The sequence below is a fragment of the Crinia signifera genome, chromosome 11, assembly GCF_055691185.1.
Source record: "Crinia signifera chromosome 11, ASM5569118v1, whole genome shotgun sequence".
NCBI classification, from domain to species: Eukaryota; Metazoa; Chordata; class Amphibia; order Anura; family Myobatrachidae; genus Crinia; species Crinia signifera.
The window spans coordinates 56,762,288-56,776,893 of record NC_139227.1 but is presented as its reverse complement, the minus strand read 5'-3'; the positions used below and the strand labels follow the sequence as shown (position 1 = coordinate 56,776,893).

General features: G+C 46.3%; 2 protein-coding genes across 11 annotated transcripts in view; one reads left to right on the top strand and one right to left on the bottom strand.

The window, feature by feature from the left end:
* The window catches only part of LOC146046056 (cyclic nucleotide-gated channel beta-1-like), a 415,388-nt gene that overhangs the window by 68,610 nt on the left and 332,172 nt on the right, over positions 1 to 14,606 (bottom strand). The window lies entirely within an intron of this gene.
* Positions 1 to 14,606, top strand: part of LOC146045671 (uncharacterized) — a 57,819-nt gene that overhangs the window by 24,629 nt on the left and 18,584 nt on the right. For 2 of the 7 annotated variants that reach the window (XR_014465546.1, XM_083164667.1), the window contains exon 1: positions 5,449 to 7,058. The exons of 1 other annotated variant lie outside the window; for it this stretch is intronic. The gene's annotated coding sequence lies outside the window, so the exon portion shown is untranslated. 4 more of the 7 variants (XR_014465550.1, XR_014465549.1, XR_014465551.1 and 1 more) reach the window with 4 other exon arrangements.

Genomic DNA, 14,606 nt, shown 5'->3' with positions numbered 1-14,606 from the left:
TTGGAGGAAAGTTGGTCTGATGTGTAGCCAGCATTAGACTAGTTGGTTAGACAATCTGCACACTTCAGATGCCCATGCGTGACCTGCCAGTTTCTTCTGACAGGTGATAATTTTAATCACCCATATTCAGCAAAAACTTATAAAATCAAGTATCATTTTACCTGTAATTCCACTTTCGTAGTGTATTTGATTACTTGTCTGTGCAGCCTATGTTATGTAGGTAAAACAGAGTGCAAATTTAAAGAGCGCATTGCAATGCACAGACATTCCATCTGCAATGCTCTTGCAAGCGGCAAGAGTGATCAGCCTGTAGCCAGGCATTTTGCCCAAAAACGACATCACCTATCTAGCTTGAGATACAGGATAATTGATTGCATCCCCCCCTCCAGGAGAGGTGGTGATCGTGCTAGAGCGCTCTTGCAGAAAGAAACGTGGTGGATCCACCAGCTGGATGCGATCTTCCCACGTGGATTAAATTAACATTTTCCTTTAGGTGTCTTTCGCTAACACTGCTATATCATGTTTGGTAATTTATATGATGATATTTATAGATATTTAGATTGTGAAACAGAGATTCAGCAGTTTATTCTTGATTTTGTGTACTGTTTCTATGGTGATGGTGAAGTCACTGAACGAGCGTCCCCTGAGGATGACGTCATTCATTATGGATGAAGGGGCGGGTGTGTGGTCCCGTCCACTGCGCCTGTTTCTGCACGTGGTGTGTCACTGCTATATTAAGGTCAGTGTATGTTTGGCTTTTATCCTGATGACAAAATATTTAATTTTGAAACGTTGAAGTTACATAAAGGCGTTATGCTGTGCTCCTGAGCTTGTATCGTGAGTTACTTCCATATCTCTGTATATATATATATATATATATATATATATATATATATATTACACACATATGTATGTTGAGGAAAGGGTGTCACTCTTGGACTTGTGCAAAAAAGCAACCTTTTACTGTGATCTACACCACTTTGTAGGTGTAGTGTAGACAGAGAGCACCCGGGCAAGGGCATATTATTGTTGCAAATAAGCTTGTGCTACTGTGCGGCGTCATTTTAAAACACATTCCTTGTGAGAACACAACTTTTTTGTGGCGTGTGTCTCTAGAATGCACTACTTTATGGGAGGGCACAAATTTAGAGTTTGCAGGGAGGCACTGAACACCCTAGCACCGGCCCTGGGATGAGCTGAATAATATAATATCCTAAGCCAAACTGGGGGACACAGGTGTGGGTGCACTGAGATGTACCCACACATGTGCCCCCAAAGCAGTGGCAAACGCAGGATTTTTAGAAGGGGGTTTCCAAATGTAATCCAAAATCTCCCACTCTGCAGCTCATTGGAGTAAGTACGGGAGTCTGGGCAAGGGATAACAGCCCCGAAAATTTGTCTTTTTATACACTGGATACTGTATGGAATACAGTGTTAATATTATAACAGTACAGATGGTCTATAGTATAGGCTGTTTCAAAGAGTTGATAAGTGGTCAGGAAAAGGTTAAACATATAATAAATAAACACACAAACATAATAGACTCAATACTGCACTTTCTAAGCTCACAATCTCCCACTTCATGGTAAGGCTCCTGTCTATTCCTTCTGGCAGCTACTCTCTGGTCCATTGCGATGTTTGAGGGCTCAGATCCACACAGACAGTAAATGTGGTAGAAGAAGCTGGTACACTGGGCATGTGCAGCAGCTCTGCTCTGTCCCTTACACTGCATGATGTGGTGGCAGCTCTATTGATCATATTATATACCAGTGCGATTGTCATAATTTAAGGCATTTGCCAAGAGGAGGGGGGACATACCAGACATGTTGGGACATACCAGACATCACAGTAAAGTCGACATGTGTCTGCTATCACTAGCAACTTGGACTTGGTGTGCAATCTACCCTCCTTACATCCTATATGGAAATCTCACACTCCAAGTTACAGGCCCACATTATGAGAAGTGCTCCATCCACCCATCTCCCTGACCACACTCAACCTGTGCAAATCCATACACACCATCACAGTTCGTGGGCTCATGGTAAACATACTGTATAGCGTTGTATGACGTCATAATGCTCTCCTGCATGTTCTATACGTGTGTTGCTGAACCTACTCCCCTTCCATCTAGATGCAATCCAGTAAGACTCAGCTCATTGCAGCTTGTAGATCTGAGGACCCCAAAATGCCTATCAATACACCACTCATGCCACATGATGTGATAAAGGGAGAGATGTATGTATCACATTGTTCTTCTGTGGGACAACATCCAGACTGTTACCTATATCTGTTAGGTCAGAACAGTGTATTTCCTTTATGAGAACATTACCCATACATATATGTTATTTACTAATAATTTATTTTATCCATAGTTGTCATACCTTCTCCTTCTTGTAACTCCTCCATTGGGTGAGGTGGATCACTGTCAGGGATAATCACCTTCTCCGCTTCATGCATATTAGTCACATAACAAAAGTCAGAGGACACTACCCTGTTCTGGGCAGTCCTCGGTCCCTTGCTCTCAGGACCCAACTCCTTGTCAGGCTGGGCTTGCTTCTCTGAAGTCTCCTCTACACCATGGAACAGATTTTCCTCACATATTCTTTCTATATGTCCATCTTTCTTAGTGACCTTTCCTACCTCATCCACATTAATCAGGTGGTTCTCCATCTGGACCCTCCCTTCTGGATACTCATGTTGCCTGTCTAGGTCATCATTCTCCATCTTGACCCTCTCTTCTGGATACTCATGTTGAACGTCTAGGTCATCGTTCTCCATCTGGGCCCTCCCTTCTGGATACTCATGTTGCCTGTCTAGGTCATCGTTCACTGTATGGGCTCTCTCCTCCAGATACTCATGTTGCCTGTCTAAGTCATCGTTCTCCACCTGGGCCCTCTCCTCCAAATACTCATGTTGCCTGTCTAGCTCATTGTTCTCCATCTGGGCCCTCTCTTCTGGACACTCATGTTGCCTGTCTATCCCTTCTTTTTCTATAGGTGGTGTTGTCTGAGTTTGCTGATCTTCAGTTTGCACAATCACCTCTCCCTCATACGATGTCTGTCCCTGCTCCTCAGGGTGGAATATTGTATATTCTGTCTGTGTCTGTCTCTCCTCAGTTTGAAGCTTTTTGTCCTCTTGTTGTGTATCTAGAGATACACTAGGCTGACTCTGATTGGTTACTTCATTTCTTCCAAGATCCATTTGTAGCAATAAGTGAGACCTTAAATGATGTATTGCATTCTCATTTGGGGGTGTTTTCTCACAAGTGCCATATGTGGGCAGTAGCTCTCCAGATGGGGTTTGTATGTCTCCTGCCATTGCTATGTCCTCCTGGATTGGGAGCTTCCCTGCGAGGTGACTCCTAGTCATATCTTGTGGCTGAAGGCCCATCACTATTTGCACACTTCTTCTAACCTCCTTATCTGGTAGATGAAGGTCATGGTCTTCATTCTGTGTGGTGTCCTCCATCCTTACCTGACTGTATGTATCATCAGTTGGGTGACTCAAATTATCTCCTGTCAGCGGAGGTTTTAGCTCCTCAGCTGCATGCTGCATTGCACTTGAAAGTTGTTGACAAACTTTCCACTCTTCTACCAGATTATCAGAATATTCATCTGGTTGTATTTGGGGAACTACATCTTGATGTTGGGTTAGGTCAACTGGATAGATTATTTGTTCTATCTGGCTTCTTATCTCTTCTTCATGTGTAATCGGTAATATATCTTCAGGTTCCAACCATTTTGTGCCCTTATCTCCTGTTTGCTCAGTTACTTGTTGTGTTGGTGGATCCTCTCTATGGGTTGTTAACTCATCCTTTTCTCTTTTGTCTGCATCTTGCGTATTTTGCTCTTCAGGATATCTTTCTACATCCTTCTTCTCCACCACCTGAGTTTTGGTTTGTCCCAGGTCATCTTGTGGAAACTCTCCCATTGGGTGCTGAGCTTTTGTTTGTCCATCCTGTTTAAGCTGATCACTCTGTGTTTCTTGATTCCAATGCTTTTCTGTGTTGAATACAATTGGTTCTCCTCCAACACATGGAACCTCTACATCTTCTGTTGGAAAGAAAACTTTCCCATCATCTATTGTAGTCAGAACATTGTCAATTTTTTTCCCTCCCTCTTCTTCATTCCTTTCTCCCACTTCATCATTCATTTCCACCACTTCTTCATGTACTTCCTCCACTTCTTCAGGTGTTCCCTCCTCTCTATTTGTTTCCCATTCATTAGATTTACCACAGGTCTCAAGGTGTTTGGATGGAATATTCCTACCACTCCCAATTTGGAGACTACTCTGGTCTTCGAACATGTTCAGCTGACAGTCCCAGCCCTCCATGGGATCATCTGGACGTCTCTGCCCAGTTATCTCACATATTTGCTGCTCCTCTTTTGCCTCCTGTTCCGCGGTGGTCTCCATGAACTCATTGGTGACTTGTTGGCCCTCAGTCAAGGATGAAATCTGTGTGCGCCAGACTCCCTCTTCCACACTCTCAGTTTTGGTGCCTCTATGCAGCTTCTCGGGGGACTGGAAGTAACCTCTCCCTGGAAGGGAGGAGCATGGCATGGGGTTACCATCTTGTCTATACGCCAGTCATAGCGGTATTAGTACATGCTCACAACAGATGGGATTGTCAGGAGTAGGGGTTGAGATACACAGTATGGTGACTGCTGGTGTGGTACAGGGTTCCGACAGTCGGGATCCCAACAGTCATTAGGCCGGCGTCGGGATCCCGACTGGCTGGACTCCGACAGCGTGGCAAGTGCAACAAAGCCCCTTGCGGGCTCGCTGCGCTCACCATGCTGTGGGCACAGTGGCTCGCTACGCTCGCCACTGATAATGTCAATAAAATATTGGTATTAGAATCTATAGGTTAAGAATATTGTAAGTAAGCTTCTTGCAAATCCATGTCAAATGCAGGCCTAAAAGCCTAATACAGATAATTTTAGGATAAGCAGTGTCAGTAGATTTGAAATGGACTTTAACTGTGTTTTTTCTATTAGAACTAGTATCATGCGATATGAACAAACATAAAACCCATGTACATGAGATCACTGTGACATGGTCAAACTTGAACTAACATTAGCTTCTGTTTACTTAGAAGAAAACAAACTTTCTGTTATGGACTATGAACGACAGTGATCATTCAACATCTATGCTAACTGATTCCACTTTCTGGAGTAACAGAGTTGTCGAGTGTGGTGGCGTTCACCGCCTTCTGGAGATGTACATGACATTACATTATCAAGGAGGTTCCATGATGACCAATACGTGGAGAATTATAATGATTATGAAGATACACCCCCTATAATAATTATGTACGCCTCTACATTAAAATATGTACGCCTTGTTTGTTAATTATTAATGATTGTGTTACTCAGCTTCTCTTACTGTATAAAAGAGACTTTAACCTGGCCTAAAGCCAGATATTGAAATGCCCAACTCTCTGTAAGCTTGCATAATAAATATACTTTATCACTGCCTCGTATTAAAGGATATATAATTTATTTCTATTATATGGGGGCTCGTGTCCGACCTCTTTGACCTCTACAGTCCACGGGTGCAACAGTCTGTCCAGGCGCATCAGAAGGAGGGAGAGCAGCAGCATATGTGGTACCACATAGAGGTAATTATATAGTTCTTAGTGTGTTCTTTCTATCTGCTGCGCCTGGTGCAGTCTATTCTGTGGTCTATAGAGTCACTAGAGCTGAACCCTGGGATTGCTAGTGGTAAGTTCTAGCGGTAGTGATAACGTATATTTGTGTATTTGTACATATATATGATCGTAAGGATACATATATAAGCCATGCATGGTGGAAAACTGTTGTTGAAATTTGGTGAATAAGACACATGGTATAGAAATGTTGTTTATTAGCTTCTTAATTATTGTTTTCTCTTTATTTCTCTCTCCTTTTCACTCAATTGCTGCTATAACATATGATAAGCTAAGGTAGTTTATGATAAAGGAGATGTGTATATTGTTGATATATAGAAATATTGTTGCTTGTTTTTTCTTGTCCAGTATTTGTGTATTAAGACACTCATAGATGCCAAAACTGCAAATATACTGTTTCTCTGCCTGTGATATTATGTAAGGAAGAGATAAAGTAGGAATATGGTTAAGTGAAGGAAGGTGTAAAGAAGGTGTACAGAGTAGGTAGGTAGGTTAGTAGGTAGGTAGGTTAGTCTAAATATATACCTATGTGGCCACAAAGGGGCTGGGGAGACATAGATTGGTCCCCTGGTTAGAAGTGTAACGCGACGGTTAGAAGCGTAACGTGATGGCTGGGGTTCTGTGTATATAAGTCCAGCCGGGTAAGCCAGGGTTCTGTGTGTATAACTCTAGGCGGAATATTGAAGATTTTAGTGTTTTGTGAAGAGAAAGAAGTTTTTGGGGTGAATAGGTACCCGTGTTGTTAGTGTTTGGTATTTTTGTGGAAGAAGTGAGATTTCTGTGTAGAATAAGTACCCCTGTGTAAGTAAAGCAGTGAATAGACAGGAAAATGGGAAGTAAGGATGAATCCAAACCTATTGATGGTACAGCAATAAGCCTGTATTATTAATGAGTATGGTAAAGGAAGTGTTAAGTTTATGAAGGAGTAACATAATATCACATATGAGAAGCAGAAGTTTTTTTAAGGTACATTTTGATCTAACAATCCTAGAGTGTCTTGAAGGGCAAATACAAGATAAGATAAAGAAAGATTGTTATAAGATGTGTAAATTTATATAAGTAAGATCTAAATGTTAAACCATACTTGCCTACCCTCCCGCATTTAGCGGGAGTCTCCTGTTTTTTTAATCCTCCTCCCGCTCCCCCGCAATCTCCTCGGTTCCTCCCGGTTTTTGTCCCATTCCCCAAATTTTTTTCTGCGCATGCGTGAACGGCATGTTTCGGGGGCGGGGCCTGAATGCGCTACATCATGACATCATTTATTATGCCGGCTACCGCGGGGCTGTGTGGGTAGCCGTGGTGCAGCAGCAGCAGCGTGAGCGGGAAGCGCACGGAGAGGAGCAGCAGCATTAGACTGTGGCAGTAAGTGAGCCGGGCAGCGGGAGCAGCAGTAAGTATAATTGTCTGACTCCTTAGCCTCTCTCCCCCACCCAGGGCCATCTTCCCTCTCCTCCGCGCTGCCCTGTCATCGTACTGTACTAGTTTTATTATAGACAGGCAGCGGCGTCTCCCCGGATCCCCCCTCCTCCCCTCCCATCAGTGTGACACACTGTGACTGTGAGCACCAATGCCGCCCCCGGGCCCCAGCCTTCTCTCCGGCTTCCTGATCTGAAGTTGAACAGGAAGTCACATGTCATGCTATGGAGGAGCCCCGCTGAGGAGAAGAGGAGAGCAGTAACCACAGGAGCACAGACTCGGTGAGCACTCAGCAGGGGCTCAGGTAAGGTGTCGGCAATGTATGCTGTGGGAAGGGGGGTCAGAAATGTTTGCTGGGAAGGTGCCAGTAATGTTTGATTGGGGGGGGGGGGGGGTCAGTAAAGGTTGCTGGGGAAGAGGGGGGTTTGTTGTCAGTAATGTTTTGCTGGGGGGGATGTTGTAAGTAATGTGCTGTCAGTAATGTTTTGCTGGGGGGGGCTGTCATTAATGTTTTGCTGGGGGGGGGGTTGTCAGTAATGTTTTGCTGGGGGGCTTTGACAGTAATGTTTTGCTGGGGGGGGGTTGTCAGTAATGTTTTGCTGGGGGGTTGTCAGTAATGTTTTGCTGGGGGGGGGTTGTCAGTAATGTTTTGCTGGGGGGTGTTGTCAGTAATGTTTTGCTGTGGGGGGTTGTCAGTAATGTTTTGCTGGGGGGGTTGTCAGTAATGTTTTGCTGGGGGGGGTTGTCAGTAATGTTTTGCTGGGAGGGGTCAGTAATGTTTTGCCTTGAGGGGTCAGTAATGTTTTGCTGGGAGGGGTCAGTAATGTTTTGCTGGGAGGGATCAGTAATGTTTTGCTGGGAGGGGTCAGTAATGTTTTGCTGGGAGGGGTCAGTAATGTTTTGCTGGGAGGGGTCAGTAATGTTTTGCTGGGAGGGGTCAGTAATGTTTTGCTGGGTGGGGGGGTTGTCAGTAATGTTTTGCTGGGGGGAGGTTGTCAGTAATGTTTTGCTGGGAGGGGTCAGTAATGTTTTGCTGGGAGGGGTCAGTAATGTTTTGCTGGGAGGGGTCAGTAATGTTTTGCTAGGGGGTTGTCAGTAATGTTTTGCTGGGGGGGGGGTTGTCAGTAATGTTTTGCTGGGGGGGGTTGTAAGTAATGTTTTGCTGGGAGGGGTCAGTAATGTTTTGCTGGGAGGGGTCAGTAATGTTTTGCTGGGAGGGGTCAGTAATGTTTTGCTGGGGGGGGTTGTCAGTAATGTTTTGCTGGGGGGGGGGTTGTCAGTAATGTTTTGCTGGGGGGGGTTGTCAGTAATGTTTTGCTGGAAGGGGTCAGTAATGTTTTGCTAGGAGGGGTCAGTAATGTTTTGCTGGGGGGGGGTGTCAGTAATGTTTTGCTGGGGGGGGTTGTCAGTAATGTTTTGCTGGGGGGGCGTCAGTAATGTGTTGCTGGGAGGGGTCAGTAATGTTTTGCTAGGGGGGGTGTCAGTAATGTTTTGCTGGGGGGGTTGTCAGTAATGTTTTGTGGGGGGGGGGTTGTCAGTAATTTTTTTGCTGGGAGGGGTCAGTAATGTTTTGCTGGGAGGGGTCAGTAATGTTTTGCTGGGAGGGGTCAGTAATGTTTTGCTGGGAGGGGTCAGTAATGTTTTGCTGGGAGGGGTCAGTAATGTTTTGCTGGGGGGGTTGTCAGTAATGTTTTGCTGGGGGGGGGGGTTGTCCATAATGTTTTGCTGGGGGGGGGGGGGGGTTGTCAGTAATGTTTTGCTGGAAGGGGTCAGTAATGTTTTGCTGGGTGGGGTCAGTAATGTTTTGCTGGGAGGGGTCAGTAATGTTTTGCTGGGGGGGGGGGGGTGTTGTCAGTAATGTTTTGCTGGGGGGGGGTTGTCAGTAATGTTTTGCTGGGGGGGTTGTCAGTAATGTTTTTCGGGGAGGTGGTCAGTAATGTTTTGCTGGGAGGGGTCAGTAATGTTTTGCTGGGGGGGGTGTCAGTAATGTTTTGCTGGGGGGTTTGTCAGTAATGTTTTGCTGGGGGGGGGGGGTTGTCAGTAATGTTTTGCTGGGGGGGTGTCAGTAATGTTTTGCTGGGGGGGTTGTCAGTAATGTTTTGCTGGAAGGGGTCAGTAATGTTTTGCTGGGAGGGGTCAGTAATGTTTTGCTGGGAGGGGTTAGTAATGTTTTGCTGGGGGGGGGGGGTTGTCAGTAATGTTTTGCTGGGGGGGTGTCAGTAATGTTTTGCTGGAAGGGGTCAGTAATGTTTTGCTGGAAGGGGTCAGTAATGTTTTGCTGGGAGGGGTCAGTAATGTTTTGCTGGGAGGGGTCAGTAATGTTTTGCTGGGAGGGGTCAGTAATGTTTTGCTGGGAGGGGTCAGTAATGTTTTGCTGGGGGGGGGGGGTTGTCAGTAATGTTTTGCTGGGGGGGGGTTGTCAGTAATGTTTTGCTGGGGGGGTTGTCAGTAATGTTTTGCTGGAAGGGGTCAGTAATGTTTTGCTGGGGGGGTTCAGTAATGTTTTGCTGGGAGGGGTCAGTAATGTTTTGCTGGGAGGGGTCAGTAATGTTTTGCTGGGGGGGGGGGTTGTCAGTAATGTTTTGCTGGGGGGGGGGTTGTCAGTAATGTTTTGCTGGGGGGGGGTTGTCAGTAATGTTTTGCTGGGGGGGTTGTCAGTCATGTTTTGCTGGGGGGTGGTCAGTAATGTTTTGCTGGGAGGGGTCAGTAATGTTTTGCTGGGAGGGGTCAGTAATGTTTTGCTGGGGGGGGGTTGTCAGTAATGTTTTGCTAAGGGGGGTTGTCAGTAATGTTTTGCTGGGGAGGTTGTCAGTAATGTTTTGCTGGGAGGGGTCAGTAATGTTTTGCTGGGAGGGGTCAGTAATGTTTTGCTGGGGGGGGGGGGGGTTGTCAGTAATGTTTGCTGGGGGGTTGTCAGTAATGTTTTGCTGGGGGGTGGTCAGTAATGTTTTGCTGGGGGGTGGTCAGTAATGTTTGCTGGGGGGGGGTTGTCAGTAATGTTTGCTTGGGGGTCAGTAATGTTTGCTTAGGGGGGGTCTGTCAGTAATGTAAATCCCAATGCATGCACCTCCGCTCCTCCTCTGCACCCCTGTGTATGTAGTCAGCAGGGTCTACATGGCACTGGTGGTTGTGGCGGTGTCACACTGAGCCTGGGCACACTGCCCTGTGCTGCTGCCTGCACTAGAGAAGTTGTGATAAACTTTTGCTATAGCCTATGCCTGTGTGACTATGGGCGGGATGTATTAAAATACATTGCTGTGCCACCGCAGCGATGCTATTGCATATGTAGTAACATATGCAAAAATTTATTGTGAATACCACTACTGTATAATATAATAATATAATAATATAATATATAATATAATAAGACTTGTTACACCACAGTAGTGGTATTCGCAGTAAATTGTTTTCATTTATTCATGCAACACAGTTTCATTCCTTCACTCACACTTACCCTTAGCGCAGACCTCTACCAACAAACCCCCGATTCTAATACACACAGAGGGTAGCCTCCCCTGTCTGAGGATCAGCAGCTTGGGTCTGGGATTAGCGCCAACCGAAACTTTTTCACATATATATATATATATATATTCTTTATCACCAGCCACTGCAGGACACACCCACACTTGTCACTAGACATGCCCCTTGGTTGAAACTTGACACACCCCTTCAATGGTGCGCGACGCTGCACACAGTGCATTTTGCTAGCATCTAAAATCTCCCTCATTTTGCTTTTCAAAAGTAGGCAAGTATGTGTTAAACTTTGATTGCTTCTATTTTATTACTTCTAATATTGCTGCACAATCTCTGCATAATATATGTAAATTATAGTTTTCCAAGAAATGATGACTGAAATAGCTGCTCATTTATTATTATCGCTCCCTAACTCAAATAGAATCCCTTTGGTCCACTAGTCACTATAAAGTTTAAAATAAACACCATATTTTATCAAAACCAATGATACCAATAGAGGGACAACGTAGGATAAAGTAGCAACTTAACCCTAATCCTGAAATATCATTACTACATAACGATTCAGCACATACAGATCATACAGATCATACTACAGGGAAAATAGGAGGGTCAAACAGCATAAAATACCCATTCCTTTCAACTTTACCAGATTATTACCCATCATTAGAATATTTGTCTGAATCCAATGAATTAATAGAACATGAACATGAAACCATATTAGAAGATTGGCTATCTCATATGAGAGCAGACTTGATTAATCTCATTAACATACCCCTAGGAAAATACAACAAAGAGCTACAGGTACTGATCCAACAATGTTCCCGTGATTTCACTGCACAAATTTCTAGAGATACTGGGTGACATTTATTAGAGGTCGATGGTGGGTTTTTGGCATGCTGGGACTTGTGGTTCTCCAAGTCCCAGCCTGCGGGGGAGGTCTGCTGGCACTTGCAGTTCTCCTGTATTAAGCAATGTTAGGAATGAGAATTTAACACTATCAGGCCGGAGTCCAATGGCCAGGGACGCCGGTGACAGCCCCGGGCTTCAGCCCTGGACGGGTGAAGCCTGGGGGGAGGGACCCCTTTATTGGGGGGGGTCCCCACTCCTCCAGGTACCCTGTCCAAGGCTGACCAGCCACGGTGCTCATGGTGCGGCCGGGGGACCTTGTGTAAAAAGTGTCCCCCGGCTGTGGCATGACACTGCGGGCTGTTGGAGCCCGGTGCTGGTTTCAAAATACGGGGGACCCCCAGATTTTTGGTCCCCCATATTTTTGGAACCAGGACCGGTCCAAGAGTCCGGGGCTGGTTTCAGAAATTTGGGGGACCCCTATGCTTTTTGTCCCCCGTATTTTTGGAACCAGGTCCGGCTCAATGAGCCCGGGGCTGGTTAAGTACAGGAGGGGGGACCTCACGCCATTTTTTTTTTCAATCACAAAATCGCACATTTTAAAAAAAATGCACCTTTTCATGACTAAAAAATCGCACTTTTCATCCCGAAAATCGCCCTACATCGCACTTACTCGCACTTTTCATGCCGGAATACACACCTCATTAAATATTCGAGTTCTGGAAAAAAATGCGATTTTTAAAAACGGCGATAAAGGGCGATTTGAGCAAAAATCGCATTTTCGGAAAAACGGTAAACACAATAAATCTCGCCCACTGACTGGAATGTAATGGAGGAAATACTTAGAGATTTTCTTTTATAAAATGATGAAGGTATTATTATTTGCACAGTGACCATATGTGTTGTATATAATTTACCAAGTTTGTATCCAAATACTTAATTTCTACTCATTTCTTCATTCCTTGAATAGGTATATGCCAGCACTAATTGTTGTCTATAGAGATCACTGTTAAAATTGTATTTTATGTTTTCTGCTGAAATAATGATATAAACTTGCTATTATTTTGAGTGCTACTTTGCTTCCTTAGGTCATAGCTGAATATAGGTCTGGAAGATGAAGACAGAGATTTAACATATTTTTTTCCACATTCTTCCCTTTTTACTAGTAAATATAGAATAACAGTTTTTTCCCTTTAGTTCAGGGGTGGCCAACCCGCGGCTCGCGAGCCGCATGCGGCTCGCCTGTCACCGAGCTGCGGCTCCCGAGATCACTCCCTTGTCATTGTAATGTGGCTGCTTAGAGTGGGCATTGGCAAGCGTTGCGCGTCCCCTGCAGCGGGACGCACTTGATCGGAAGTTTCTGTGTCCAAGTATTATGCGGCCGGCACTGTCCAGTGCACCCCTCCCCCCTGGTGCACTTCAACTTCCGCAATCTGCGTTCCACAGCCCGGAGGCAGTGTGCGTGCCATCTGACCAGGGCTGTCAGGGATTGTGCGGCCACGCCGGCCAGCATTGTTTGCGGAAGCCAGAGGGGAACAGAGTACAGGAGGGCAGCAGGGGAGAGGACGGAAATGGAGCGCAGGAAAGGAGGGGAATGGAGTTGGCGGGGGGCGGGCGAGTGCGCCCGAGGAGAGGAGATCACACCTGGCGTACCCAAGGGTCCCAGCCAGGGAGAGATTTCTTCACTGTGGCTCACTCAGAACAAGCGCCCACCTTCCACCATGGTGATCATGTGGGACCTGCTGCACGGAAGGATAAGAGCCCATCAGTAGCTGCCTGGGAACTCATCTACAGTATGTGTATATGCTGGTGATCTGTGTGTGTGTGTATATCATGTTCTATGTAAGTGTATCTTAATGATTCCTAGGCTGAATTTCTGTTCCAATCCACCCCCTGTATCCATCTATGCCCCCATGTGATTCTCTGCCCGTCTATGCCCCCCACCCTCTGTCTATGCCCCCTCCCCCCCACCCTCTGTCTATGCCCCCTCCCCCCCACCCTCTGTCTATGCCCCCTCCCCCCCACCCTCTGTCTATGCCCCCTCCCCCCCACCCTCTGTCTATGCCCCCCCACCCTCTGTCTATGCCCCCTCCCCCCACCCTCTGTCTATGCCCCCTCCCCCCCACCCTCTGTCTATGCCCCTCCCCCCCCACCCTCTGTCTATGCCCCCTCCCCCCCACCCTCTGTCTATGCCCCCTCCCCCCCACCCTCTGTCTATGCCCCTCCCCCCACCCTCTGTCTATGCCCCCTCCCCCCCACCCTCTGTCTATGCCCCTTCCCCCCCACCCTCTGTCTATGCCCCTTCCCCCCCCACCCTCTGTCTATGCCCCTCCCCCCCACCCTCTGCCTATGCCCCCTCCCCCCACCCTCTTTCTATGCCCCCCCACCCTCTGTCTATGCCCCCTCTCCCTCTGTCTATGCCCCCTCTCCCCACCCTCTGTCTATGCCCCCTCTCCCCACCCTCTGTCTATGCCCCCTCTCCCCACCCTCTGTCTATGCCCCCTCCCCCCCACCCTCTGTCTATGCCCCCTCTGCTTCCCACTCACCATCTATGCACCCTCCCTCCCATTCGCCGCCTATTTGTCCCCCTTTCCCTTACCAGTCCTGTGTATACCCCCATTTAATTCTAGGTCTCTCTTACTCCTCACTCTCTTCCGCTCTCTCACTCTGCCCCTCTCTTGCTTTCTAACACTCTCTCACACTCACTCTCGCTGACCCCCTCTTTCTTTCACTGAAACTCTCTTGTTTCCCCCCCTTTCTCTCACTAAATCCTGCTCACACCCCTCTCTTTTTATCTTGATCCTCCATACCGCCTCCTATTGGGTTGCATAGATAGATAGCATATTTGGCAGGGCAGATCAAATGCAGGGAGCGCCGGTCATTTAACAATGGGGCGTGGCCTTGATGGAGATAGGCCACCCCCATTGTTGCATAGTATCGGCTCTTTGTCTTACTATAAAAAAAAATTTGGCTCATTGCCTCCGATTGGTTGGCCACCCCTGCTTTAGTTCATTGATATATTATTTTATGTGGCGCCATTACTAATGATTTGTTTGTCTCTATTTGTGAAACTAAACTCAAACATTCCCCACCACAACATTTCCTCTTTTTGTGTTACTTTCCTCTCATAAATTTTATTATATTTTATTCACTTAAGTGAATGGTTACTTTTGTTTGTTATAAAAGTTATTATTTGTTATGA